Source organism: Geotrypetes seraphini, chromosome 6 (assembly GCF_902459505.1).
Source record: "Geotrypetes seraphini chromosome 6, aGeoSer1.1, whole genome shotgun sequence".
NCBI classification, from domain to species: Eukaryota; Metazoa; Chordata; class Amphibia; order Gymnophiona; family Dermophiidae; genus Geotrypetes; species Geotrypetes seraphini.
The window spans coordinates 46,328,028-46,355,552 of record NC_047089.1 but is presented as its reverse complement, the minus strand read 5'-3'; the positions used below and the strand labels follow the sequence as shown (position 1 = coordinate 46,355,552).

General features: G+C 42.2%; 1 protein-coding gene across 3 annotated transcripts in view; it reads right to left on the bottom strand.

The window, feature by feature from the left end:
• WASF3 (WASP family member 3) overlaps positions 1 to 26,371 on the bottom strand; it is a 115,473-nt gene extending 89,102 nt beyond the window's left edge. Inside the window, exon 1 of one of the 3 annotated variants that reach the window (XM_033950209.1) lies at positions 26,226 to 26,371. The gene's annotated coding sequence lies outside the window, so the exon portion shown is untranslated. Of the gene's footprint in view, positions 1 to 21,130; positions 21,299 to 26,225 lie in introns of those variants that run through there. The other 2 variants (XM_033950211.1, XM_033950208.1) reach the window with 2 other exon arrangements.
• Between the last annotated feature and the right edge of the window lie 1,154 nt (positions 26,372 to 27,525).

Below are 27,525 nucleotides of genomic sequence, written 5' to 3'. Positions count from 1 at the left end.
GACTACCAGTAATCTGAAGGATAGAGGGTCGAAATATTTTATGGTTTTCAGTTTCCAAAGAGTGGAGAAGCATTTTTTTGTTACCGAGTTTATGTGATCGGTCATAGTTAAATCACTTAATAAAATCTGTATGACTCAGCTGTTGCTGACTAAATGCAGTACCCATGTACAAATCTAAATTTTCTCCACAATGGAACAAAGAACGTCTCCAACGACCTCTGTGTGAAGCAATAAATGCCTAAACTTTGCATCTGTTTCCTCCAAATGAGACAAATAGGGGCAGTCTGTGGGGAATGTGGATGGATGCAGGCCTTTTCTGTATAATACAGATGAGCTTCCAATTTTTCCACTTCCAAGAGAGAGACGTTAGGCTAATCCTGGATTTCTGACAACCTTATCCTGACGCATTATGGGATTTGTAGCACTGATTTAAGCGAGTAGAATCAGGAACTACAAATCCAACAGTGCTTTGGGATGCAAGTTCAAAACTATGCCAGGCTAAAATGCGTCCCTCCAGAAACAGAGTAACTTGGCAGCTCTGATAATAAGGCTACCAACTAAATCCAGATGACCCAGTCCTGGGTTTACCCTGTTGCATGAAGGAACTTGTAATTCCGATTTCCCCATTGCATTTCCTAAGAAAAGTAAGACTACAAACGCCAGAATATACTGGGGTATCCTTAGGACTTAATCAATCTTGCCCTGCAAATCTGGATCCAGTTGACAGCCTTACTGTACAAATCTGTAAGCAGAAACATTTGCAAAAAAAAAAAAAGAGAGTCACTCGCTCACTCAATGGTAGTGCTGAGCCTAGAGAAAGCTGCAGTAGCCAATGACTCTGCCTTCTTGTTGTCAGTCAGGCTTTTTATGCATCACATTTCTTAGCATATGAGGCAGTGAAAAAGCATATTTCACTCCCCATTTTAGAAGAAAACCAGTAAAGCTATTCTTTACTAAAAAAAAGCTTCAGATCACTTTGTGTCTGAATCTCAAAATTTGTTTTAACACACAAAAAAATAAAATTCTGTATGACAGACCATATCACTTTTGCAGATGCACAAGAGATGTAGAACCAGTCTGAGCAGACTCGGCAAATGACAGATTTGAGAACCAATATGCAGGCACACAGAGCCAGATTTACGGTTTAGAACCTCATTATTATTATGTATTGCCTTTAATAATAATAATTACTATAAATGTTTGTACACAATGTAACATTTTCCCTCAGATTCTATAAAATGGTGCCCAAATGTGAGCACCTAAAAATTGCACGTGATCTTGAGATCCACGCACAAATAAGTTAATGAGCAATTATCAATCTGTTAACTGATTCTAATTTGGATTTGCACATGATTCTTATAAAGATCCACACCCAAATGTTCTCATGTACAACACAAGTGGGAGTGATTATGGGGAGGCACAGGCAGGTCAGGGGTATCCCAAAGAAAAAATTATGCGCAGTGTTGTAGAATTTGGGGGCTGTGTATCCAAGTTGCTCACCAAGATTTACACCAGGTTTCAAATGGTGTAAGGTTCTCAGACCCAAAGTTGGGCGCCAAAATACATGGTAAGTGCTATTCTATAAAGAGCACTCAGCCCGGAGCACTCTTTATAAGAGAAACATTCAATAATTTATCGATCTCAGTAGGAAAGAAAAAAGTTTTCAAAAAAATTTTGGGTTACCCCCACCCAATATAGTCCCCCGATAGCTCCATACATTACATCCACTTTTCCTGCAATGACTTTAACCCCTTTAAAAAGAATTCTTCTGTTTGACCTTCAAACCAGAATGTCACAGCTTCTTTGACATCTTCATCACTCGAAAAATGCTGTCCTCCAGAGAGATTTCTTCAAAACTCGGAACAGAAAATAATCCAAGGGAGCCAGGTCAGGATTATAGGGAAGATGGTTCAGCTGCTGAAACCCACATTCTCGGATGGCAGCCTGCAATTATCGTGACATGTACACCAGCGCATTGTTGTGAAGCAGAACACCTATGAGTTTTCCTTGTCTTTTCTCTTTGATTGACTCCTACAAAGCAGTCATTGTGTTGGCGTAACTCTCCCCAGTTATGGTTGGCTTGTGGAAACAAAAGTCCTTCATCATCCCAGAAGACAGTTGCCATGGCTTTGCCTGCAGATTTTTCTGTCTTGAAATTTTCTGGGGTAGGAGGCGACTTGTGCTTCCACTGCATTGACTCCATTTTGGACTCAGGATCTCTGTGATAGACGCAAGTCTCATCTCCAGTCACCAAACGATGAAAAAAAATTAACTTGGTCTTCATGGAGAATCTCAAAATTCTCCTGACAGCATTGGAGCCTCATGGCATCAGCATTCTTGGAACCCATCATGCACTAACCTTGGACATGCCTGACTTTTCATGAATTATTTTCCAAACTGTACCTGCCAAGATGACCATTTCTTTAACTATTCAGGAAACCTTAATTCATCTGACAAAATTAAATCCTCGACTTCCTTGCACTTTTCTGTGGAAGTTGCTTCCACAGGCTGTCCAGTGTGAGGGCCATCTTCAATGAACTCTCTACCCCACTTAAACTGCTTGCTCTAAAATTTTCCTTTGTGGGATGATGGAGCAGATGCACCATAAAGTGCAGTCATGTGTTCATGGATCTCCTTCAGCTTTTTCCCTTTCTTTTGTGAGAAATTTTATCACTGAATGGTGCTCCAAATCTAACAGTTTCTTACTTGATTTACACGAGGACTCTCCAGACATCCTGTCTCTTGGAATGTTAGACTTGCACCGAGCCGCAACTGTGCATTAGTAGCCTTGAGACATATCACAACATGCACAAACTTGCTTCAACACCTTTGCTACTTTCTTTCATACTCAGGTAGATCAATTATTGAACGCCCTTTATAGAATAGCACCGAGCTCAAATTTTCCCTTGAGCCTACTTTTCAGCTGTGGGGCCAATGAGGGTCACCAGTGGTGCATTAGGCAGTCTTCTGGGGCAGAGAGGGGAAAATGATGTTTCATGAGGTGATACCTCCTCACCAACTCCTGAGAAATTGATCAACAATCACAGAGACAAACATCAGCAAATCATGAAGAAGTGGAACCTACACAGAGTGCCAGATACAACTCTGGACACCTTCTTGGATAGACTGGATGGATTTTTATCTGCCAACATTTACTGTATTACTGTGCTACTGTTTAACTGCAGTGCTTTTATCAGGGGCTGAACAAATTCACTCATGAGCTTGTTTTGGTTTTCAATATGCCACGCTATTTCACATTTAAAAAAAAAAAAAAAAAAAAAAAAAAAAAATCGGTTTTTAAATATATTGCCGTAAATAACTGTCAAAATATTCTGTAGCTCCGTTTCTTCCTTCATCTCGCTGAATGAAGTACTGTTTGCAAATAAACACTTCACCAGGAAAGAAAGGATATCAAGGACTCAACAGGAGAATGTACAAGAACTTTCAAATGGGGAAAGAAAAAAAACAAAAACCTCTACTGCAGATATTTAAAGTACTTTCCCTTGACTTCAACACATTCCAGCTAACAAGAACAGGGCTTAAAATCTAGGATAGGATATGGGGCACCTCATATCCTGCTATACAAAGCTAGCTTTGCAATAAAACTAATTCACTAATGGCTAAGAAGCTGTCTCCAAAACCCCACCTCCACTCAATTCTGTGAGGTTTTCAACATTCAAGGATTGCTTTGAACACAAAAAGGGGGACATCTTTTGAAAACCAAGTGTGTTACCTAAGAGTTACACAGAGGACTCTGAAAGACCAAATATGACTTTCCAAGAAGAAAAAAAAAATGAGCTTTACTCTTCAAAAATCACAAATCTACCTAAAACTGTGGGACTGGAGTTTCTTATGCTGTATTTAGGATACCCTATCTTTGTCAGGAGGAACTGTTAGTTACCATGGCAATCACTATAGCAACACATCCAGAAAGAAACGGCTCCAAAATCAGTGCAATTAAAGCAGCCCTGGCAGTTCTGCTAAGATTTGTTATTTTAGTTTTCTAAATTTGTAATGCTTGAAAAAAAGCTTAATAAAATAAAAACCCAATGACCTTGATAAAAATTAGCAACTTCCCAGCTAATCCAGTTCATCAAAATATTTGCCCTTGCATGTTTTGGGCAATATGTTTCAAATTACAGGTTCTGAAATCAACATATAGAAAGTAACAGCCCCCCAAAAAATCATATATTAATTAATTCTACATATCCAGGGAACCTTTTCTTCATAACCTACACTCTCACAGATGGACTGAAAGTGGACTTAGCACAAGGTCACTAATTTTCAGCTCTAGGCCAATATTTTTTATATTGTGCTAGTTAATAGTAAAATCTGAGCACCATTTTCATCTGAAAGCTAATCTACAGTATATGAAAGGAACTGGTAGATTCAGCCTTGCTCCTCGTGGACAGGAGTCTCCATATCACTAACACAACCTTTCTTCAGCCTCACACGCGATGGACCTACTTCATCTCAAATTCAGGATAATCTTGTTGGTTGGTCCAATAATAAAGGTATCAAAATGTACAGCAATTCTAAAATTAATCAGTCACAAGCTGGCACCAACTGGCAATCTCAGCAAATAATAATAACTTTATTTTGTATACCGCAATACCACAAGCAGTTCATAGCAGTTTACAGAGGAAGAGACTGTGCACAGACAGTGATGTTACAGAAAAGACTTTAAAATTACATTAGCAAGCTGAGAGTAGTCAAGTATATACGGAAGAATTTCAGAGATACAACAAGGCGGGAAGGAGTCAGAGAAATTTATCAAGAGATAGGTTGTAATTGATTTCCTGAAGGTTTGGTAGGAGGGTGAATTTGAAATGAGGGTGGTTAGACATTTATTCCATTTGCCTGCTTGGAATGACAGTGTTCTATCGAGGAATCTCTTGTAGATACAACCCTTCAAGGATGGGAAGGCAAACAAATAGGCATTACGTGTGCAAGTGGTGCCTGGAAATTCAAAATGGTGCAACAGGTAGATTGGGGAGCCTGTTATGGTTTTGAAGTACAGGCAGGCAAACTTGAAGATGACCCTTGCTTCCATCAGCAGCCAGTATAGTTTTCTGTAATACGGGCTTACATGATCCGACTTTTTGAGACCATAAATGAGACAGGCAGCAGTATTCTGAATGATTCTCAATCGTTTGATGGTTTTCTTAAAGGATCCCAAGTATATGATATTGCAGTAATCTAAGATGCTTAAGATTAGAGATTGAATCAGCAGTCGAAAAGAGAGGAAGTCAAAATAGTGTTTGATGGTATGAAGTTTCCAAAAGGTGCAAAAGCATTTTTTAACCTAAGCATTAGTATGGTCTTCAAAAGTCAGGCATCGGTCCAGGATGACTCCAAGGATTTTGATAGTAGAATTGATTGGGTAGTTTAACCCGATTAATTTCAAAGAGATATTCGTTAGCTTGTAGTTAGGACTTGCCAGGAAAAGTTTTAGTTTGAATTGTGTAGTCCATTGTTCTACCTTAGTGAGACTTGTGAGAATTGTTCTGTCTCTTGTGTCAGTGAGGTTATGGGAATGATAACTGATGTCATCTGCGTAAATGAACGATTTCAATTTTAAGTCAGATAACATACGACCCAATGATGCCATATAGACGTTGAATAGAGAAGGGGAGAGGGGAGAGCCCTGTGAACTCCGCAGGGATTACACCAAGATTGGGAAAAGGTTCCGCTGCTGTGAACCTGGTAAGAGCGGATTTTTAGGAAGCCTGTGAACCAGGTTAGTACCTGTCCAGAGATGCCAATAGAATAGAGTCATCTAAGCGGAATGTCATGGTCAACAAGGTCAAAGGCCAAAAAGTAAGCAAACAGATATCAAACTTTTTTCATCATCATTCCAGAAAAGCATAATTACACTTTGGGAGGAGGGTGTAACGTTGGCCTGCGATTTGCTTGCTTTCTGCATAAAAACAGGGCTTCAGTCATCTCCTCAACACATTAACTCTGATGGCTATGGACAGAGAAAAATATGTAGCATGTTTATGCAGTGAAGAAAGATGGTATGACTCATTTGCTAAGGCTCCCCAATGGGAGGCTGCTACAATGTATCATTCCTGTAATTAGTACAGAGACCTCCAAGTGCTCTGAAAGTAATTGGCCTGAGTTAGTCATCAGAAGGAGAGGGAGCAGTTATCCTTATTCCCCTGCAAAAGGGACAAAGTTAGCGCTGGATATGTTGTGTCCTCAAGCCACTTGACCCAAAGGAAGGGACTTACTTGTGAGCTGCCTCTCCACCGAAAGGAAGACGTTACCGATTGTCTTTGATTATCCACCTGGATTCTATAAACTTGCAAGCCCAAATTTATGCCTGGAGCACAATATTTGCACATAGAAGTTATAGAATAAGTGCAATTGCGCATGCAACTTAAAGTTTATTAATTACAGTAAGTGTTTGTGTCTATAGTTAGGTGCAAAACTGCAGGCTTATACAAGTATGCTATAACAGCAATAGGCATTCATTTTATTTATAAGAGATGCGTGCTGTACTGGAAATTATGCATGGGTTTACTGTCGACTGAAGCTTCCCTTTAAAGAAAGTTACTTTAATCCCCTTACTGTATGCTTTAATAATAAAATGTGAATTTGGTATATCTACTGATTTATTAGCAAAATAATGAATATACTGACACGCAGAAATGCCTTCATCCCAGTGCTAAGTAAAAATTGAGCTGGGCACATTAGGTAATTTTATTCTCAAAGGACTGCGAGAGACGGTGAATTAGTCATCTAGGAGTTCCCACACCCTGCAATTATAGAACTCTCATTTAATAAGCCATCAAATATTGGTTCTTTTATTTTGGACTGCATGAACGTTTTTTTATGTAGGTTGCAGGAAAGGGGGGGGGGGACGGACGGACACATACTTGTTATCTGGGCAGTTCTTGGCACAGCTAGACACTTTTCAACCAAAGGTTTCCTACTGAAATAGTTTAGATGTTTGCAACAATGCAATGTCATGTATTTCAAGAAATATGCAAGCAATGTGCTGCAGACCATTTTAGTGACCTGGATTATATCCTCCACTCTTATTGGCTGTGACCAAGAACAGCTTACATTTTGACAGTGCTTTAAACATATGCAAACTCCGATTTACAAATAATCAGATCTGTACAGATAGGTATCAGAACCCACAAATTATCCCACATTGAACATTTTAATGAAAGAGAGCATGTGATGTAAACTATGCATCAGTTTATTTATTATTTGTTCAACCTGTCAGCTTCCTCCTGCATATTATAGGCTTTTAGCCCAGTTTGAACCTGGCTACATGAAAAGCTCCAATATCCCGACTGTTCATTCACAGCTTCCTGGGATTTCATTCTCTCCCCACCACCCATCACCCTCGTGTTTAATCCTTGTCTTTTTGCTCAGCTGTCATAATGACAGCCTGTGCAAACACACTTGAATAAGGCAGTAAAGTTGATGCTTTAAAACTAGAAGAATGTCTAGCACATTTCTAAAGTTCCCAGTCCTCCTCCTTATGTAAGCAAGTCTATCTTGATTGTTTCCAGGATCAGGAGGCAAAGATCACAATTCTTTATTAAAACAATAACCCAACACAGAGAATTGTGCCCGTTATCAGGGATCCGCTTTCTGAAACATTTATGGCTAATGAACCTCAACAATAAATTAAAAATTAAATAGAAACATAAAAAATTATGGCAGATAAGGGCCATATGATCTATCCAATCTGCCCATCGTTATCATGAACTTTCTCTTTGAGATCCCATGTGCCTTGCCTATGCTTTCTTGAATTCAGATACAGTCTTCATCTCTACCACTTTAACCCGGTCGTTCCATATATCCACCACTCTTTCAGTAAAGATTAGATTACTTTAGTCTATTCCCTTTTAACTGCACCTTATGCCCTCTCATTTCAGAGCTTCCTTTCAGTGGAGAGACCTGCCTCCTGTGCATTTTTACCATGGTGATATTTAAACGTCTCAATCATAGCTTCTATTTCTTGTCTTTCTTCCAAAATATACATATTGATGTCTATGAGTCTGTTTCTATATGCTTTATGATTAAGATCATGTTTCCTGAGGCTTCCACGGCTGGCGTCATGATTGCTGGCTGAAGCGTTGGTTCTACCTACCCAAACGTGGCGAGACCCGAACAACAACAATCACCACTGATCATTTTAGTAACTGCCCTCCGAGCCAAATCCTTCTTGCTTGCATCTTTTTGAAGGTGTGGTCTCCAGAATTGCACACAGTACTCTAATGGGGCCTCATCAGAGACTTACATAAAAAATACTGTCACCTCAATTTCCCTGCTGGCCATTCCTCTTCCTAGGTACTTAAATATCCTTTCAGCTTTGGCCATTGCCCTTTCTACCTGTTTGGCTATCATAAGATCATCAGGAATGATCACCCCCAAGTTCCACGCTTCTTTCGAGTACAGAAGTATTTCCTTCCCTAAAACGATACTGCTCCCTTGAGTTTCTATAGTCCCATTGCTCTTTCTACCTTTCCCGTTGCCCTTTCGAGTAAAGTAGTATCTCCTTCCCTTGGGTTTCTGTAGTCCAAGTACATGAATTTTTTTAGCATTCAATCTTAGTTGCCAGTTTCTGGACCATTCTTCTAGATTTGCTAGATCCCTCCTCAAGCAATTCACACCATCAGGGTTATCTACCCAATTACAGAATTTCATATCACCTGCAAAGAGGCAAATTTTACCCAATATCAAAGATGTTAAAAAGAGGATCGATTCCTGTGGTACGGCACTGGTAACATCCTTTTGCTCAGAGTGAACTCCAATTTACCACCACTCTCTGTCTCCTTGCACTTAACCAGTCTCAAACCCAGTTAGTCATTTTTCACTCCAGATTGAGGGTAGTTTATTCATTAGTTGCCTATGTGAAACTGTGTCAAAAGCTTTACTAAAATCTAAGTACACCACATCTAGTGCGCCCCTTAAATCCAACTGTTTCTTTACCCAGTCAAAGAAAAATCGATCAGACTAGTCTGACAAGACCTTCCTCTAGTAAAATCATGCTGCCTCAGGTACTGCAGTTCATTTGATTCCAGAAACTTCTCTATCCTCTGTTGTAGCATTGTTTCCATTAATGTACTCACCCCAGAGGAAAGTCTAACTGGCCTATAGTTCCCAACCTCCTCCTTCCTCTCCACAAAAGTGGAAGTAACCACATCTGCCCTTCACCAGTTCTCTAGGATCACTCCCAATTCTAGAGAAGCAGTGAAAAGGTAAAACTTGAAGAACATAAAAATCCTTAACAAATGTTCACGAGTCAGAAAAAAACTTTAATATTTAAAGATGACTTGTTATTCAAAAAAACTATTATAATTTTACTGTAAAAAGGAAACCCAATCAATCAGACAACTGAAAAATGCCACAAAAGGATACTCTTAAGCAGGGGCGTAACTACCATTGAGTGAGCACAGCAAAATGCCCAAGGTCAACCAGTGATAGGAGCTGCCTGTGGTTGAATACCTCCCCTCCCCCTAACACACACACACACACACACAAGTCCTGCATCCCTCCCTTCCTCTACCCTTGCATGGGACTGCCAGCCTAGGAGGGAAGGTATGCTGAGAAAAGGCAGAAACAGGAGAGGGACCGGGGACTCATTAAAAAAAAAAAAAACGACATCTATCAGACAGGTTTCAGATTTATTTAAAATTTGATTATATCGCTTATATAATACTGCTAAGTGATGTACACTTTAAAATGGGGTACATTATTATAAAATAAGAACACATATCTAACCACGATACAACAGGGAAAGGGGTTGAACTACAATAATTATCGTAAAGAGAGCAGTCTAGGGAAGCACATAAAGGGCTGATAGGGGGAATCTCTGATGTCTCCCGAGTTGTATACTTCTTTAAAAAGAAGTATCATACATTTGATACTTAAGTATGAAAAGCATCTTTAAATAAAAAAGACTAAGCTGCTCTGAAAGCAATAAACATTTTACAAAACATCCAGGGCACAATTTGGACTAGACCTATTTTTAAAATGAATAAGAGCCAAAAAGGTACCCAAACTGAGCAGATGACCACTGAAGGGATAAAAATTAGCTCCCTCACACAATCCCACAGTGGTTACTGAGCCCCTCCCACCCTCAACTATCTGCATGAAACAGTACATATCTATCTCTATGACAGCTGCAGATACTACGGCTAGTCCTAGTAGAGCTCCAAGCAAGTATCTGGAGTAGCCTGGTAGGCAGTACAGTGGACTGTAGAGAATGGGACCCAGGCCCATATGCCATCCAAACCCCACCAAAAATCCACTGTACTGCCATATAGGCGACACCTGCAGTCATAAGGGCTATTGGGGTGGTAGACAGGTGAGGTGAGTACAGTATGTTTTGGGGAAGTTTTGGAGAGATGTATACTTGACACCCTTCATGTGAAATTCACAACAGCCCCCCTCCCCCCCCTACCTAGGGTGCTCCACTGCTCTTCTGGAATGTCTATGTGGCCAGTTCATTAAAAAATGCTGGTCCCTCCTACATGCAAATGGCTTGTTTTGGACCTTTTTTTTTTCTCTCGAAAATGGAAAAAAAAAGTTAGACAACTAGCTGGACAAAACATCTAGTTGGGCCATTTCTGACATACAAGATAGACAGGTTTGAAAATTAACATTTTCTCCACCCGATATTTGGATGTATTTCTCAAAATATCCAAAGTCAGACTTAGGCATCCTATCAAAAATGCCCTTCTGTGCATCTCAATAGAGGAGGGGTAGACATCCTGAAGTGGAGCTTAGCCAGTTAAATATTGTTAGTAATATTATTGGCTTGTTATTTCAATCATGAAGTGATAATAGAAAACAGTCTGTCCTTCCATGCCATCTACTCTCTTTCATTCCCTTAGAGAGATTCTATGTACTAATCTCAAGCTTTCTTGAATCCATATACAGTTTTCATCTCCACCGCCTTCACTGGAAGAACGTTTTGAGCAGACTGGATGGACCATGCAAGTCTTTAGCTACCATCATTTATCATGTTACTATGCAAATGGAATTTAAACTCACCCCCCAAATAACTTTGTGGAAACAATGCTTAATTGGTCTGAGACAATGTCCATTTTAAAACTTCAAAGGGAGCCAGATTCACAAAACGGCCTACCGATCCGATCCGGGTCCGGGTCCGGGTCACAATGCCCTTTGCATGAGGACGATTGAAATCACGTTCCCAACCAACTGCACGGATCAATCTCCAGTGATCCCGACGCATGCGCAGACCATCTGTAGATGGTCTGCCCATGCGTGGCTCTCCGTGCATGGCAGAGCTGGAAAAAAATTTATTTTTTTTTTTAAACTTTTCGCAAGCCCTTTTTACTTTTAACTTTGAGCCCATGGTTTTAAGGTTTTAATCCGCTTTAAACCCGCGGGTTAAAACCATGAGCTTGCACTGCGGGGAAGGGCAGGAGAGTTGGGGCAGAGAAGCAGGGTTGTTTCACAAGCGAGTGGTCCTCAGCAGTCGCTTGTTTTTGGACTGGCCAGCCCAGTTGGTGTGCTTGCATTTGTTTAGTGAATCACGTATTTCCTACTTTGCATACTGTTTTCCCTCAATTGCCTGCGTGGATCGGACCTGATCAGAGGATGATCGGCCACGAGGTTAGTGGGTCGGAGGAAAATTAGGTCGCAAAGGGGCGCTAAGTGGTCAGGACTTGATCAGTGGGCTTAGTGAATCTAGCCCTATACGTTTGGTGGAGAGATTGGGGAAATTCTTGGGTAGAATGAAAGAAAGCAGAGGGTGCCAGTCTGGTTCCAACTGAGCAAAAGAAAAGAATGTGGAAGATTAGGGAAATGAGAGACTGACATTCAAAGCTAAATATTTTAAAACATGCAAATATATTATTTAAAAAAATTACTCACAACCTATTTTGTAAATAGTCACCTTGCCTTTTTTTTGCCATGCTGTCATTCTACAGGGCTAAGCAAAAAAAAAAAAAAAAAAAGTAACCCCTAGAATGTTTAGCCATTTTCTCAGCCACCACTTTGAATTTCAATTAGAAATTTTAGGTACTTATTTAATCATACTACTTACATATTACTATTAAACCATATTTAATTATCTTAAGCTATGTTGATGTTACTGACATTTTAAGTGTTACTGCCTATCAATTTTTTTGTTAAAAATGTTCAATCTAAAAAACACAGGGCCTCTTCTATCAAACTGCAGTAGCAGTTTTTAGCGCAGAGAGCCGCGCTGAATGGCCCGCCCTGCTCTCGACGCTCATAGGAACTCTGGGCATCGGGAATAGGGTGGGCCACTCAGCGTGGCTTACCACCCTACAAACTGCTAACGCAGTTTGATAGAAGAGGCCCACAGTAAAATAATGCCATTCAAGTGAAACTATCAGAATTTCGCAGTCACTGTGAATGCTCAAAGTGCGCACCCCCAGCTGTAACAGGTTTTCAATCACTTTGGGACAGTCTTAACAGTCTTGTTGATTGGTCCTGTGGAAGCCTGTCCCAGATCATCTGCAGCACTTCCTTGAGTTCGGCAATTGTTTGCGCTTTGGGTGGCACTTGATAGCCTCCAATAATGCTTCCCAGATGAAAGTCTAAGTCACTGTGACATCATTAACACTATGGATGATGCATGCAGCAATTAACTCCTCTCATGCATGCAGGTTTACAAAGCTTACAGTGCAAACATTCTTGATTGCATAAAACATTACTGGGTGGGTCACAATAAAAAGTCTTTAACTTTACTGTGTTTAAAGAAAATCTCATTCCACTTGGCATATAAACATAGCTAATAATAAATAAAGCTGTAAAATTTCACATTGAAATTCAAAGCGGTTACTGAGAAAACAGCAAAACTCTAGGGGGGGTACTATTTTTTGCTTCTGTATATGTTCACATGCATTTGTATATATTTGTGTGTGTGTGTGTGTGTATATATATATATATGTATAAATACTTCTACGTGCAACATTAGCAACTGGCAATAGGGAGTGAGGGAAGGGGTTTAGGGATTGTATACTGTTTTATCTTAGTTAATGGCTATTTTTATAGTACAATATAACCATGATGTTATCTTACTGGTTCCCATATGTTTATTTTTCAAAAAATGTGGCACTTTGATATTATACTTGCTTGGAATAATCTTCCACTTCAGGTAGTTGAGGCCAGTAACGTGACTGATTTTAAGATCAAATGGGATCAACACGTGGGCTCACTTCAAAGAGGAACTTAGAGGGGAGGGTTATTTGAGTGGGCAGACTTGTTGGGCCGTAGGCCCTTTTCTGCCGTCATATTCTATGTTTCTATGTTTCTATGAATAAAACAAATTCAAAAGATAACATAAATAAATACCTGACATGTCATAGAACTGAGGCATGAGCCCTGAACGAATCAGTGATGTCAGAAAGACTAGTACTAGTAATCTGGGTGCCCAAACATCAGTTGAAAAAAAAAAAAAAAAAAGGCATGTGCATTGCCATATACAGTAAAGCAATGTTGCCAAGAGAAGTACAACTGTTTTCATTGGCGTGCACTGAAAGGGCTCATATAACATATGGTAATTTAATAAATAATTGGCTGAAACAGCATTTTAAGCATCTACTACTAAAAAGTCTCAGATGGTTCCAGACAGTCTTCCTTTGGCAGAGTTTTGGCAGTACAGAAAAACAAAGGCAAATTAACAATTATGTCAAAAGTTAACATAAGAACATAAGAAGCGCCATCCCCGGATCAGATCTTCGGTCCATCAAGTCCGGTGACCCGCACACGCGGAGGCCCTGTCAGGTGTACACCTGTCGTAATTTTTAGTCACCCATATCCTTCTATGCCTCTCGTAAGGAGATGTGCATCTAGTTTGCTTTTGAATCCTAGGACGGTTGATTCCGCAATAATCTCCTCTGGGAGAGCATTCCAGGTGTCAACCACTCTCTGAGTGAAGCAGAACTTCCTGATGTTAGTCCTGAACTTGTCCCCCCTTAGCTTCATTTCGTGTCCTCTGTCCGTGTCAAATTGGACAATGTAAATAGTTTTTTCTGCTCTATTTTGTCGATTCCTTTCAGTATTTTGAAGGTCTCGATCATATCCCCTCGCAGTCTCCTTTTCTCAAGGGAGAACAATCCCAGTTTCTTAAGTCGATCCTCGTATTCCAGTTTCTCCATACCTTTTACTAGTTTTGTTGCTCGTCTCTGCACCCTCTCCAGCAGTTTTATATCCTTCTTTAGGTTGGGAGACCAATGTTGGACACAGTATTCCAAGTGGGGTCTCACCATTGATCTATAAAGCGGTATTATGACCTTCTCCGATCTACTCGTGATTCCCTTCTTTATCATGCCCAACATTCTATTTGCTTTCTTTGCCGCCGCCACACATTGTGCTGATGGTTTCAGGGTCCTATCTATCAGTACACCCAGGTCCTTTTCTTGTTCGCTCTTACCTAGAGTTGCACCTGACATTCTATACTCGTGTTCCTTATTCTTACTGCCTAAATGCATCACTTTGCATTTCTCCACGTTAAACTTCATCTGCCATTTCTCCGCCCATTTCTCTAACTGACCCAAATCTCTCTGGGGTTCCTCGCTATCCTTTTGCAATCTGATTTCCCGGCATAGGCTTTGTGTCGTCTGCAATCTTGATGATCTCGCTGGATGTTCCTTCTTCTAGGTCATTTATATAGATATTAAATAAGATCGGCCCAAGTACCGAGCCCTGGGGTACACTGCTAGTCACTTTCTCCCAGTCAGAGAACTTCCCATTTATGCCCACTCTCTGTTTCCTGTTCTCCAGCCATTTGCCTATCCATCTTTGTATATCCCCCTCTATTCCATGGCTTTGTAGTTTCCTGAGAAGTCTTTTGTGTGGAACTTTGTCGAATGCTTTCTGAAAGTCTAAGTATATTATGTCCACCGGTTCTCCACTATCAATTTGTTCATTCACGGTCTCAAAAATCTTTTGTAAATATAATCAAAATATTTTGTTTTCAGTTTGGGGTTTTATTTATATGTTACCTACCGTGTTAACTCTGAAAATAAGACCTACTCCAAAAATAAGCCCTAATTGGGTCGACCCCCGAAGCCTCTCCCGAATGTCCCCGACCCTCTCTGGTTTGCTGGTGGCAGCTCTTACTCCCCTCCCCCCCAAGCCCTTGCGCAGCATCTTTCCATCCCTCCTTCTCATCTCGCGCAGAACCCCGCTGACCCTCCCACCACGAGGCCAACATACCTCCGTTCCAAACAGCAACAGTGGCAGCATTGAACGGGCTGCTTCGCAGCCTTCCTTCCCTCTGCTGCATCACTGACGATGTCATCAGTGACATGACACGGCACAGGGAAGGCACCGGAGGGGAAGACCGCAAAGCAGCCTGTTCAATGGGGATGGGAGGGAGTGCGGGAAAGATGCTGCACAGGGGGATAATAATAATTATTATTATTAATATTCTTTTATACCGCCATAACCAAAAGTTCTAGGTGGTTTACACTAAAAAGAGCTGGACAATCAGCGAAATACAATAATACAGTAAAAAAAAAAACACAAATATTTGTAAAATAGAATTTCAATATTCCTCATGCAACTAGATCTATCCGCAGTGTTTGATCTGGTTGACCATAACATTCTTCTACAAATTCTGGATGCAATTGGTATCACAGATAAAGTGCACACATGGTTCCAAGGATTCTTAAAGACTAGATCCTATAGAGTAAAATCAAGCAACGAAAAATCAGAACCCTGGTACAACCCATGTGGTGTACCTCAGGGATCCCCTTTATCCCCCACACTCTTCAACCTCTACATCGCGTCCCTGCACCTGTCTAGATAAATCAAACATAATCTCCTACAGCTAAGCAGATGACATCACCATTCTTCTCCCTTTTGATCAACTAAAACCTTCCACGATAGACACTATACATAAAACATTAGAAACGACAACATCTTGGATGAAAGACCACAAACTGAAAACTACACTCAGAAAAAAAAAATAATTCTCCTAGAAAATGATAGGACACCATCCATTACAAACCTAGTAATCAACTCAACCACATTCCCCATGCAAACCACTCTAAAACTACTGGGAGTGACGATTGACAGGTGCTGTACCATGCAACCACAAATCAACAAAATAGAGAAATCCTTTGCAATCATGAGAAACCTAAGACAAGTGCGAAAATTCGACAAAACTCAATTCCGGATCCTAGTTCAAGCCCTAATGCTGGGTCTACTCGATTATTGTAACATTCTCTATCTACCCTGCCCCGCGACCAAGATTAAACAACTGCAAACAATCCAGAACACAGCCCTGAGACTCATCTACTCTCTGAGAAAACATGACCACATCACCGAGGCGTACCTCCACTCACACTGGCTACCAATTCAAGCAAGAATACAATTCAAGTTCTACTGTCTTCTATTTAAAACCATGAACGGAAACAGCCCAATATGCCTAAACAACCGTCTAATCCGAACCACCTCAACCAAACAAAGGAGAACCCACGCTCCATTCACATACCCCCCAATCAGAGAAGTCAAACATAAAAAACTGTATAATGGCCTCCTGGCCACACAAGCTGTGAGATTAGACCGTCAACTCTCCACTTTGCTGATAACGACCCCTGACTATAGAACATTTAGAAAAGAAATAAAAACCATACTATTAAAAAAAAATCCCGAATACCCAACAATCGAAAACAGCCTAACGCCTCCCCATTCTCTAAAACAACCTAATGTCACAAGAACCACCTCATCTCTATGAACCAAGTTGACTACTCCCTAACTATTCTATAATTCCTCTGGAAACGGCCAGATAGATCCTTTTTGTAATCCGCCTTGAACCACAAGGTAACGGCAGAATAGAAATCACTTATGTAATGTAAATAATAAACTTTTGAACAAAGTGGTCTTAATTAATTTACAAAAACAGCAATAGGATAATATAGCTTGCTGAATACATTTACCTAACCAAGATTGTTGCCTACCAACTTGAAATGCTAGGGTCCTATCTAAGAAGGTCTTATAACTACACCCATTAATTTTTGGAGAAGCAAATAAGTAGAAGTTTCTAGTTTCCCTTGATGGTCTATGCAACACAAAATGAGGAAAAAGGTAACCTGGAGACAATCCCAATATCAGCTTAAAGCAGATAAAGGAAAATTTGAATAATACTCTTTGCCTCAACCATGTGCAGCTTGCAAGAGCCACCGCGCGCTGTCCTGGCAAATTAAGTGCAGCTGGCGCTGAAAATAAGGAGCAGCCAAGCTGGAAGGAACAAGGTATCTGACGGTCGAGGTAACTGTCTTGAATCCCTAGCTGATCAGAAAGGCTTCCCTCTAACGTCAGCTCTGACATCAGAGGGGAGCCCTTCAGTTGGCTTCGGCAGAGAGGAGGCTGGAGCGAGAGTGAGGGACTGCCGGTCTCACAGGCGATAGGAGGGAGGGTGTCGGACGGGCGGCTGCAAGAACGAGGGGAGTCGCCAGTGCTGATCCAAAGGGGAAGGAAGGGAGGAAACTCAGCAGATCCTTTACTTCGGGGTCAAGGCCATTTACTGCCTCATGGGTGATAAGACACCCACATGCCTTGAAAGCTATGGTAGAGAATGGCATTGGGCCAAAATTTGTCCCTGTCCCCTCACCATCCCCATGAGCTCTGCCCACTGCCTGCAACTGTTATGATTTTGTATTTAAACCTTTTTAACATAAAAAGGAAAATATTCTGTAAAACTGTTGTTTATAAATCACAAATAGAAAACAATTGCATAATTTAACAATTGCCTTTAATTTTTGATTGCACTCATATAAACTCCTGCCATTAAACTAAATATAAAGAGAGGGGGAACAGTAACTACAGGGGATTAAGAAGGTGTCGTGCCTTAATTCCTCCAGTGGATATAGCTGCTAAAATCAGAGCACCTTTATGTAACCTGGATGTGACAAGCACCAGGTCTAAATGATGTCCATCTTTTTAGATTTGGACGCCCCTTTCCCTTCTGTGATCAAAGTTGGATGCCCATAAATTAAACCCTCTCTGGTCGTACCCAGATCATGCCCCCTTGTTATATGGGCATACTGCAGTGTTAGAATATATAATACATATTTTGACTTCGTAAAATTGGGTTTTGGACATCCATGCTATATGGACATCTAAAAGCCAGTTTTCAGATGTCCAAAACAAGAATAGAGCTTCTAAAATAACCACCATTACAGCACAGTATGTTACTTGATAAAGAAAAAATTCAGAGTATAAAATAAGAAGACTGACTAGAAAAATGATATTAAACAAAACAAAGTGGAGAATTAAAAAAAAAAAAAAAAAAAAAAACTCAGTGGATTACAATAACACCCAAAGAGATTTTCAAAAATCTCAGGGGAAAAAACACATCATGGGTCAGAAAAAAACTCCACTTATATATCCAACAAATGCATGAGACATTCAAGTAAATATTAGAGAATGACACAGAGACAAATTTTTCCCTGTCCCCGCAGGAACTCAATTTCCCCGTCCCGTCCCCGCGAGTTTTGTCACTGTCCCTGCCCTATTCCTGTAAGCTCTGCCTTAACTGCACAAGCCTTGAACACTTATGATTTTAAAGTGTTTGAAGCTAGTGCAGATGAGGATGAAGCTTGTCCCTGGGGCAGGGACAAGAAAAGAACTCGCGGGGATGGGACGGGAAAATGAGTTCCCGCGGGGAAAGGAAAAATTTGTCCCCATGTCATTCTCTAGTAAATATCCTACAGAAGTGTCCATCAATTAGTATCCACATAATATCCACATTTTACTAAAGTGCAAAAAAAATAATAAAACACTGAGCTTCCAAATATCCAGCACTGCACTTCAAAGGTTAGCTTGAATATCAGAGGCAATATTATAGAGTCCTGTATTTCTGACAAAGGCTCCTGCTTACGCCTGAAATTCATCCAGGGGAATTTAGTTTACCTTTTAAGTGCCTTGCTTTGAAGTTATGAGCCTGCGTTTCCTCCAGTGCTGGTCGGAGACAAAAATTCCTCAAACTAATTGTCCTGCACGTCACACAGTTGATTTTTTTTCTAAGCATCTCTAGTTCCACAACTACACTGAACCAAGTGCTGTTCTGGATGTTGCTTTTGTGAGCCCCTTATTAACTTCTGTCATCATAACAGACTATCTTGGGCAAGTTCCTGGAAGAAAAGTTCATCAAAAATGATTAGCCAGATAGACTTAAAGCTATTGTTCATCCTGAGAAATGAACTTTGAGAAATAGACCTACTTTATGGGATCTCCTGAATATTTGTGATCTGGACTGACCACTATCGGAGACAGGACCTTGAGCTGACTCACCATCCTTTTTCCTGTATTCTTATCTGACAAGCATCCCTAGATTAATAACTGCTAAAATACATAACCCTCACTTCACACAGGCAATGCTGTAAAAAGAGGAAAAAAAAATCCCCAAAGAGATGATGAATCAGTGATATCAGTAAGCTAGACACGTGTTGTACAAGCTGGCTGTCCACAAGATCAGTTTGAAAAAAAAAAAAAAGGCGGCATTATAAAGCAATGGTGCCAAGAAAAGCATAACTTGTTTTCATTGGCACGATTTCTTTGCACTAAAGCAGCATATTCAACAATGAAACGGTCACAGTAGATTTAAGATGAGCACAGAACTGTGCTGTAAGATTTCACGCTGAACCTGCAATAGCAGGGGTATCAAACTGCAACCCTGGAGAGATGCAAAACTAGCCAGGTTTTCAGGTTATTCCTAATGAATATGCATGAACTATTTGCATGCATATTCATTTGGGAGCCCCCACTAGGATTGCAGTTTGACAACACTATACTTCAGCCTTTCAATCACTTGCACCTCTTGTAGGTCCTCTCAAAATGCCTTTGGTGTCTAGGCTATGGCAGAAGATGGTGCCGATTCCTTCTATTTTGACATAAAGAGGCTTCTGAGGCTGGAAGAGTTGAACCCATTGCAGTTCAAGCTTACGTTATGTAACCAGAGCTGGTATTGTGACATCATAATGCCTCATTCCACCAGTGCTCTTAGAGCCAACCTCATCAGTGATGTCACAATGAATGGATTGTCCTGTACTTGGCTCACTTTTTCTACATTTTGATTTCTGTGGCGCAGAGGTTAAAGCTACAGCCTCAGCACCCTGGAGTTGTGGGTTCAAATCCATGTTGCTCCTTGTGACCCTGGGCAAGTCACTTAATCCCCCCATTGCCCCAGGTACATTAGATAGATTGTGAGCCCACCGAGACAGACAGGGAAAAATGCTTGAGTACCTGAATAAACTCATGTAAACCGTTCGGAGCTCTCCTGAGAGAACGGTACATTAAATTGAATAAATAAAATTTCAACAAACAGCGGCATAGGTCATGCAAGTTTACTGGAAGCATAATTTGTTACATTCACAGAACTGTGCAAAACCAGAGTTCACAACCACAAAAACTGCACTGTTCACTCCTGAAAGCCTACAGCAGTAAAGCTTGCTCTTCTAGAATGCCACAGAATGGTGCCCCACACAAAAACTGTCTCACTATGTTGCAAATGCAAGGCACAGAATGGTGGTCATGCTTTCTGCTGTTCCCCTGACCCTAGAAAGTCCTGAGCTCCCCCCATTTAAAAAGAGCCCTCCTACTGTGAGCACTACATTGCAGACCTCCTCACAGGAGGCACTAATCCCTAGTGTCCAAAGGAATTACGCACCCTTGGGGGACCCCACAACAGCATCTTTCCTTCCTGGCTAAAGACAGTACCTTCCCCCCCCACACACACCCCCCCCCCCTTGCTATCTTACCGAGCTGCTCTGAAGCTCCTTGCACATGCTCAGTGCCAGACAGACAAAACCCAAGATTTACCATCTCCTAAAACGAAATTCCACCTTACCCTCTTTTTAAAAAAAAATAGAAAACCGCTGCTCAAATGCTAATTGTGAATTTTAACCCAGAAATCAATGCCCAAGCCGCGTCCACTCATTTAACTCAGGCTACTAAACAGACAATAGTTTGCACTGGACAGCAGCCCCCCCCCCCCCCCCTCCTCCCCCCCCCCCCCCTCCTCCCCCCTAGCTTGGACTAAAACAAGAGAGGCTGGAGAGAAATCGGCTACAACTGGATTACAAACTTCCCCAAACACTTTCACACCACCCAGCTTGCCTTCTCTACTCATTGTAAAATAAAGAAAACAGCATACCTTCATTGCAAAACAAACAAGAAACCGGCGGACACCCCCACAAAAGCAGCTCCGCCGACCCGCACCAGCGGCTCGCTCCTCGGCTTCAAGTAAGGGATTCCCTGCACATGCTCAGTGCACGCCTGAGCCTTAAAGACACAGGGCTTTATGGAAAAGCTTTGTCATGTCCACCAGTAATGCAACTTGCGTGGTCTTCTTATTACCTTCACGAGGATTAATTCATTTCCTGAAACCTGACATTTTCATTGTCTAACGAATGTGTGATTCTCCACTAACCGATTTTGTTTATTTAATGCATCTGGGTACTATAGAGCTCATTTTCAAAGCACTTACAAAGTTCCACAGGTTACCACCTAAGTTTGTAAGTCTAAGGTCCAGATGCTCTCAAATCACAGTTAAAATCCTGTAGGGAAGATTCTCAAAACTTTAACCTGGTGGCTAAACCGGTTCCAGCTGGTTTAGCATTCATTTATTTTAGCTGCAGATTATCAAAACGGCTTGCTGTGGTCTTTTCCAAGCTTCCTAGCAGTCTCCTACTGTGCCATGCAAATGTATTACAACCACGTCATTAATATTTAAAGAAGCACTCCGGACAATTCTCTAGTATCACCAGGCGATTCCCCAACCTCACTGTCCTACTTTTGCAAGCAAAATTTTCTGCCAGGTCTGAGCTGTTCTAGCCTTACTTTCTGGTCAGTGTCTGAGCACTGATTGGCTCAAGCATTGACAGGAAAGTAAGTAAGGCTTGACAGCTCAGACCTGGCAGAAAATTTTGCTGCCACCAAGCAACCCCCCACCCCTGGGAGCAGGAGAGAGGCCCAATTCCTCCTGCCACAATACAACAGTCCAACAGTCCCCTGGCAGCGGTAGAGATGGCCACTCCCTCTCACCACCAAGCAACTCACCTGACTCCCCCTCCCCACCAGCAGGAAAGATGCCCACTCCCTCCCTCCCCAGCAGTGGGAGAGAGGCCCACTCCCTCCCACCAGCATACAACAACCTCTGACGCCCCCCCCCCCCAGCAAAAGAAGAGATGCCCGCTCCATTCCACTGCCAGGGGGGGTGTCAGGGGGGTTGCTTGGCAGCAGGAGGGATGCCTATTCCCTCTCATCACCACCGTCGTGCCCCTGATAACCCCCATTGCCTCCGACAACCCCCCCCCCCCCACACACACACACACTCCCCTTATCTTGTTTATGAAGTCTGGCCAGAGGGATGCCTAATCCCTCCAGCCAACAGGCCCGCCTCTTCTAAATGGCGGGCCTTCCCCTCCCCAGTGCAATCTGGTATCTGGGTCAATCAGAGCCTTAAGCCCCTCCCTGCTGTATCTACGTAGGGGCCTAAGGCTCTGATTGGCACAGATGCCTAAGGTCCCTCCCATAGGAGGGGCCTTAAGCAACCTGGGCCAATTACAGCCCTAGGACCCTCCCCAGATCATCCCAGGATGCACTGGGAGGGGAAAGCCCACCATTTTGAAGAGTTGGGTCTGCTGGCTGGACTTCATAAACAAGATAAGGGGGGGGGGGGGGGGTCATTGGAGGCAAGGGAGGTCATAAGGAGTCCGACAGTGGCAGCAGGAGGGAATGGGCATCTCTCCCGCTGCCGGGGGGTGTTGGGGGATTGCTTGGTAGTGGGCATTGTTGCATGGTGGCAGAGGGATTGGGCATCCCTCCTGCTGTCTACAGCATCAACAGGAATGGGTGAGGTTCAGGGGGAGGTGTGTGTGTGGGGGGGGTTATCCAGTGGCATTTTAGAAAACATCTAGGGCACAATTTGGACGTTTGAGGCTCGATCTGTTTTACCAAGGAATAAGTGTCTTAAAGGTGCCCAAACTGACCAGATGACCACTGGAGGGGTGAAGGCATGATCCCCACACTCCCCCAGTAATCACTAAACCCCCCTCCCACCCCCCAAAGATGAGAATTAAACAGTACATACCTGCCTATATGATAGCTTCATTTGAAAAAAAGAGGATGCCTGGCCCCGCCCCTTTCCTCCAGAGCCCTGCCCCCATACAAACCTCCCCGAGCTCGAAGGCCACATTTGGAAGCCTTTGTGCATGTGCAGATGTTGACACAATGACATCACACACATATGATGTCATCACGGTGATGGCCACTCATGCGCAAAGGCATCCAGATGCAGCCTCTGAGCTCAGGATTTCCAAAACCTGGACAAACTGCCATGTTTTGGAAATCACTCCGGGCACCCAGACAGTGCTCTATAAAGAGAATATGTCCGAGTTTTCCAAGACATATGGTAACCCTAGCTTCAGTTGTTATGGTCAGTTGAGCAGTAAGCAGGTTTCTGGAGTAGTCTGGTGGTCGGTGTAGTCAACCATATGAGGGGTTGCTGAAAAGTTCTCAGCCCAACCAAGAAGAGAATGACGTGGATATGGTTCAATCACAGTAATAGAAACAGAAACCAAAATACAAGGTATCAGAGACACACATTTCCCAAAGCTGAAATATTATAATTAATAAATCCACGGGTGGACAACTCCAGTCCTCTAGGGCCGGAATCCAGTTGGGTTTTCAGGATTTCCTCAATGAATATGCATGAGATCTATTTGCATGCACTGCTTTCAATGCATATTCATTGAGGAAATCCAGAAAACCCGACTGGATTCCAGCCCTCGAGGACCGGAGTTGCCCACCCCTGGTCTAATCATTGCTTTGGGCCCAGTGTTTCTTTTCTGCACCAGCATCACCAGTCTGGTTCACAGCTGTCCTCTTGGGCTAACAGAAGTAAAAAAAAGGCCAATTCCCTCGTGAGAGTTAGAAAGATCAAGGGTTGTCAGCTTAACACACAGCCTTTACCTGAGGTACAAAGTGCCATAAAAAAGAGGGATAAATCAGCAGGGAAATCTGGTCCCAAGACAGAAACTGCTGCTAGCCTACAGTCCGTAATAGGGAAACAACTGGAAGCTGGAGAGTGGTGGATCTGGCGAGTACTTCAATCCTAACTTTGAGAGGAGAGTATTGGGGAACACAGAGTCATAAATCTCAGAGAAAGGAGAGAGGTCAGGTGGAATATGAAGTTACAACACTACATACTCTATATATCTGAGGTGTCAAGGATCCCCAGATCCAACCAACTGAATATTTCTCCTGACAGCACCTAGAACTCTGTTGCTCAGCTCAGAAGGCAGAGGCAGCTCCAAAAGTCAACAGCGCTAACACTGCACATGCTCAGTTTTTTGGTGCATGTGCTGTTTTCGGTATATGTGGAGCATGATGTGATGTATTTAAAGAATTGTTAATTGTGCTGGATACAGAAATATAAAAAATGGCATTCTAAACATTCTGGCTGAAATTTGCCCAGCTCTGAGAAAGCAGATCTGGTGACCAATGCTCAAAGGTTTGTGGTGGAGAGAAATTCTACTGCAAATTTACACGCACACCGCTTTTACTAAGCCATGGTAGAGGTTTCTACCGCAGCCCAGAGCACTAAACACTCCGATGCTCATAGAATTCCTATGAGCGTCGGAACATTTAGAGCTCTGGGTTGTGGTAGAGACCAATACAATGGCTTAGTAAAAGAGGGCCTTAGTACAGAAAAACTGCCATGGCATGCTCAAAATAATGAGCATGCAAATTCATGCCACATTAACGGCCTTATTTATCAAACTGCACTAGAGGTTTTTAGCATGGGCCAGAATGGTAAGTGCTCCGACACTCATAGAATTCCTATGAGCGTTAAAGCACTTACCTTGCTGGCCCATGCTATAAGCATCTAGTACAGCTTGATAAAAGGGGGGGGGGTTAGGGTATAAAATCACAGCAAATTTGCCGCTTAGAGCAAAAAATATCAATTTTCCCATCAATGCCTGAGAAGTTATTGGCTCAGGCACTGACAGGAAAGCCTACATGGAAAAAAAAAAAAAAAATGAAACATGCCGTAGGAATAGCATCAACCAAAACCAACACCTCTACCCACTCACCCACCCCACCCCACCCCTGAAAATATATCTCTGGTGTCTAGTAGCATCCACCCTGGCCTGATTCCCATTACCCCAGCCTTTAAAAAAATAATCTGATTCCCTCCTCCCCCTGATAGGTTAAGTCCAGCCTACCCAGTGGCCCCCTAAGCCAGGCTAAGCCAGTCTCAGCCCTCCCGGTGCCACTTCCCCCCTCCCCCCCCCAGGCCAGACCAGGTTCAACCTTCCCAGTCACCTTGGCCTGGTGGCCTAGTTAGACCCAACCCATACCCCCCAGACTTCCATACCTTGTCAAATGCAGAAGCAATGATATCTTGAAAATGGCATCATCCCACCCTGCCCCACCCCAATTGATGCATCTTGGGATGTATTGGGCAGGGCTTAATCACTAAATACTGTAAGAGAGCTTCCCCTGACATAGTAGCTAGGGCCCACCCAATGCATCCAAAGATGCACTTGCGGGATGGGATGACACCATTTTCAAGATGGGAAAGGATGCTCTAACACAGAGGTGTCAAAGTCCCTCCTCGAGGACCGCAATCCAGTTGGGTTTTCAGGATTTCCCCAATGAATATGCATGAGATCTATTTGCATGCACTGCTTTCATTGTATGCTAATAGATCTCGTGCATATTCATTGGGGAAATCCTGAAAACCTGACTGGATTGCGGCCCCCGAGGAGGGACTTTGACACCCCTGCTCTAACAGCTGCAGTTTATATACACATACTAACTGTAACATCATGATTCAGGAATTGCACCTTTCAAATCATCTTCCTCTCGCCTGAACACAGACACACATACCAACATACAAAACAACATACAGACACTCCATCCCACACACACACATTGTGGGAGATTCCTGACCAGGTTTTCCAGGAATCCTGCACATTTACACAAACACCCCAGCAGATACGGGTTAGAAGGTACAACAAAAGCTTTGTTTTTCACAGATCCTGAGTCTTTTTCTTCATAGACTCAGGGCTTTCAACATAATTCTACTTCATATGATATCAGTTTATTCCAGCATACTAGTTCTCTTGTTTTCATATGCTTATTAACTCCAGTCTATGGCTGTGGACAATCTCTGTAATGCCCCAACAGTATATTCATCACAACATACTGGCTTACCATAGCCCAGTTCTCAGTTGGCTTACCTGGATAATCCCACTTACAATTCCATGTTCTCCCAGGGTGCTGTAGCAATCCAAGTCTAGGGAAGTGTTTTACCTCTGAGCTTTCTCTGTTCAGGGAAGTCCTCAGGGACCGCTCTCTCTCTCAGGGACCTCCCTCTGAATGAATCAGTCTGAGTAGAAATACTTCTTTCCCTTGAGTCCCACCCTCTGACTCAACACTGAGCTCCATAGCTCAGTGCATGCTGGGACATTTAGTTCCACATTTGGTTAGCACCCCCTGCAGCCTAGTGATATGTTTGCCCTATCATTGAGAGAGAATCCCTTCCTCTTTCATAACATGCATTTATATGCAGAGGGGTTGGAAAGAATTCCATAAGCCATGCCATGCATGCTTTTACCACTTACTGTATAAGTTCTAGCACTTTTTCTACAAATTCTTTAGACAATTTCATCATCAGCATAAGAGTATACAAACTCTCTGTCAGTTTTATCTAGCTGGGCTAACACTTTTATCACATATGTTCAAGCTATTGCAGGTACATCATGCAGGTCTTGTGGCACTCTGCTAAAAAAAATGTATGCTTATCCTGGAATTAGAATATCAATTTGTCCAAACTAGAAAGTTAAAGCAAAATGCTAAAAAAAAAAAAAAATGGAGTTTGCCAAAACAATAACAGAAGCAAGCCACTTGCATTAGTCTTGAATTCTTTGGACATATTCATTAATGTTGGCCACTACAGGGGCCGTGTGGAATGTGGTTTTAGTGGCTTCTTTGAAATTGACAGGTCTTCAAGTATCATGCAGCACAGTCAGAGACCAAGAAAATATGGCAGAAAGACATTTTCTTGGAGTGAGGTTCATTTTGGATCCATTTGGAGACCTGGAAGAAAACTAGAAGGGCAGAAGTGAAATAGAAAGAGACAAGAGCAAGAAGGAAGAAGTCACGTGAGAAAATAAATATTTAGTCTACATACCCACTTTGAGAAAAAAATAAAATAATAAAGGGGAAGGAGAATCAATTTGAACCTGTGAGTTCAATTCTCACTGAAGCTTCTTGTGACTCTGGACAAGTCACTTATACTTCATTGCCTCAGGTACAAAAAAGTACCTGTCTAAAATATGTAAACCACTTTGATTTAGACCCCTGAATATCAAACTCATGCTTTTTGGGATATAATTCCATGTGCCTGGACCATTCACCATTTCTGAAAATCCAGAGAACAATATCCAAATTAAAAGGTGTTTTCTAATTTATCACATCTCCCTGCCTTGATAGCACTTTAGCCTAACTGCCCTTGTCAGAAAGGTAGACGTGCTTCTT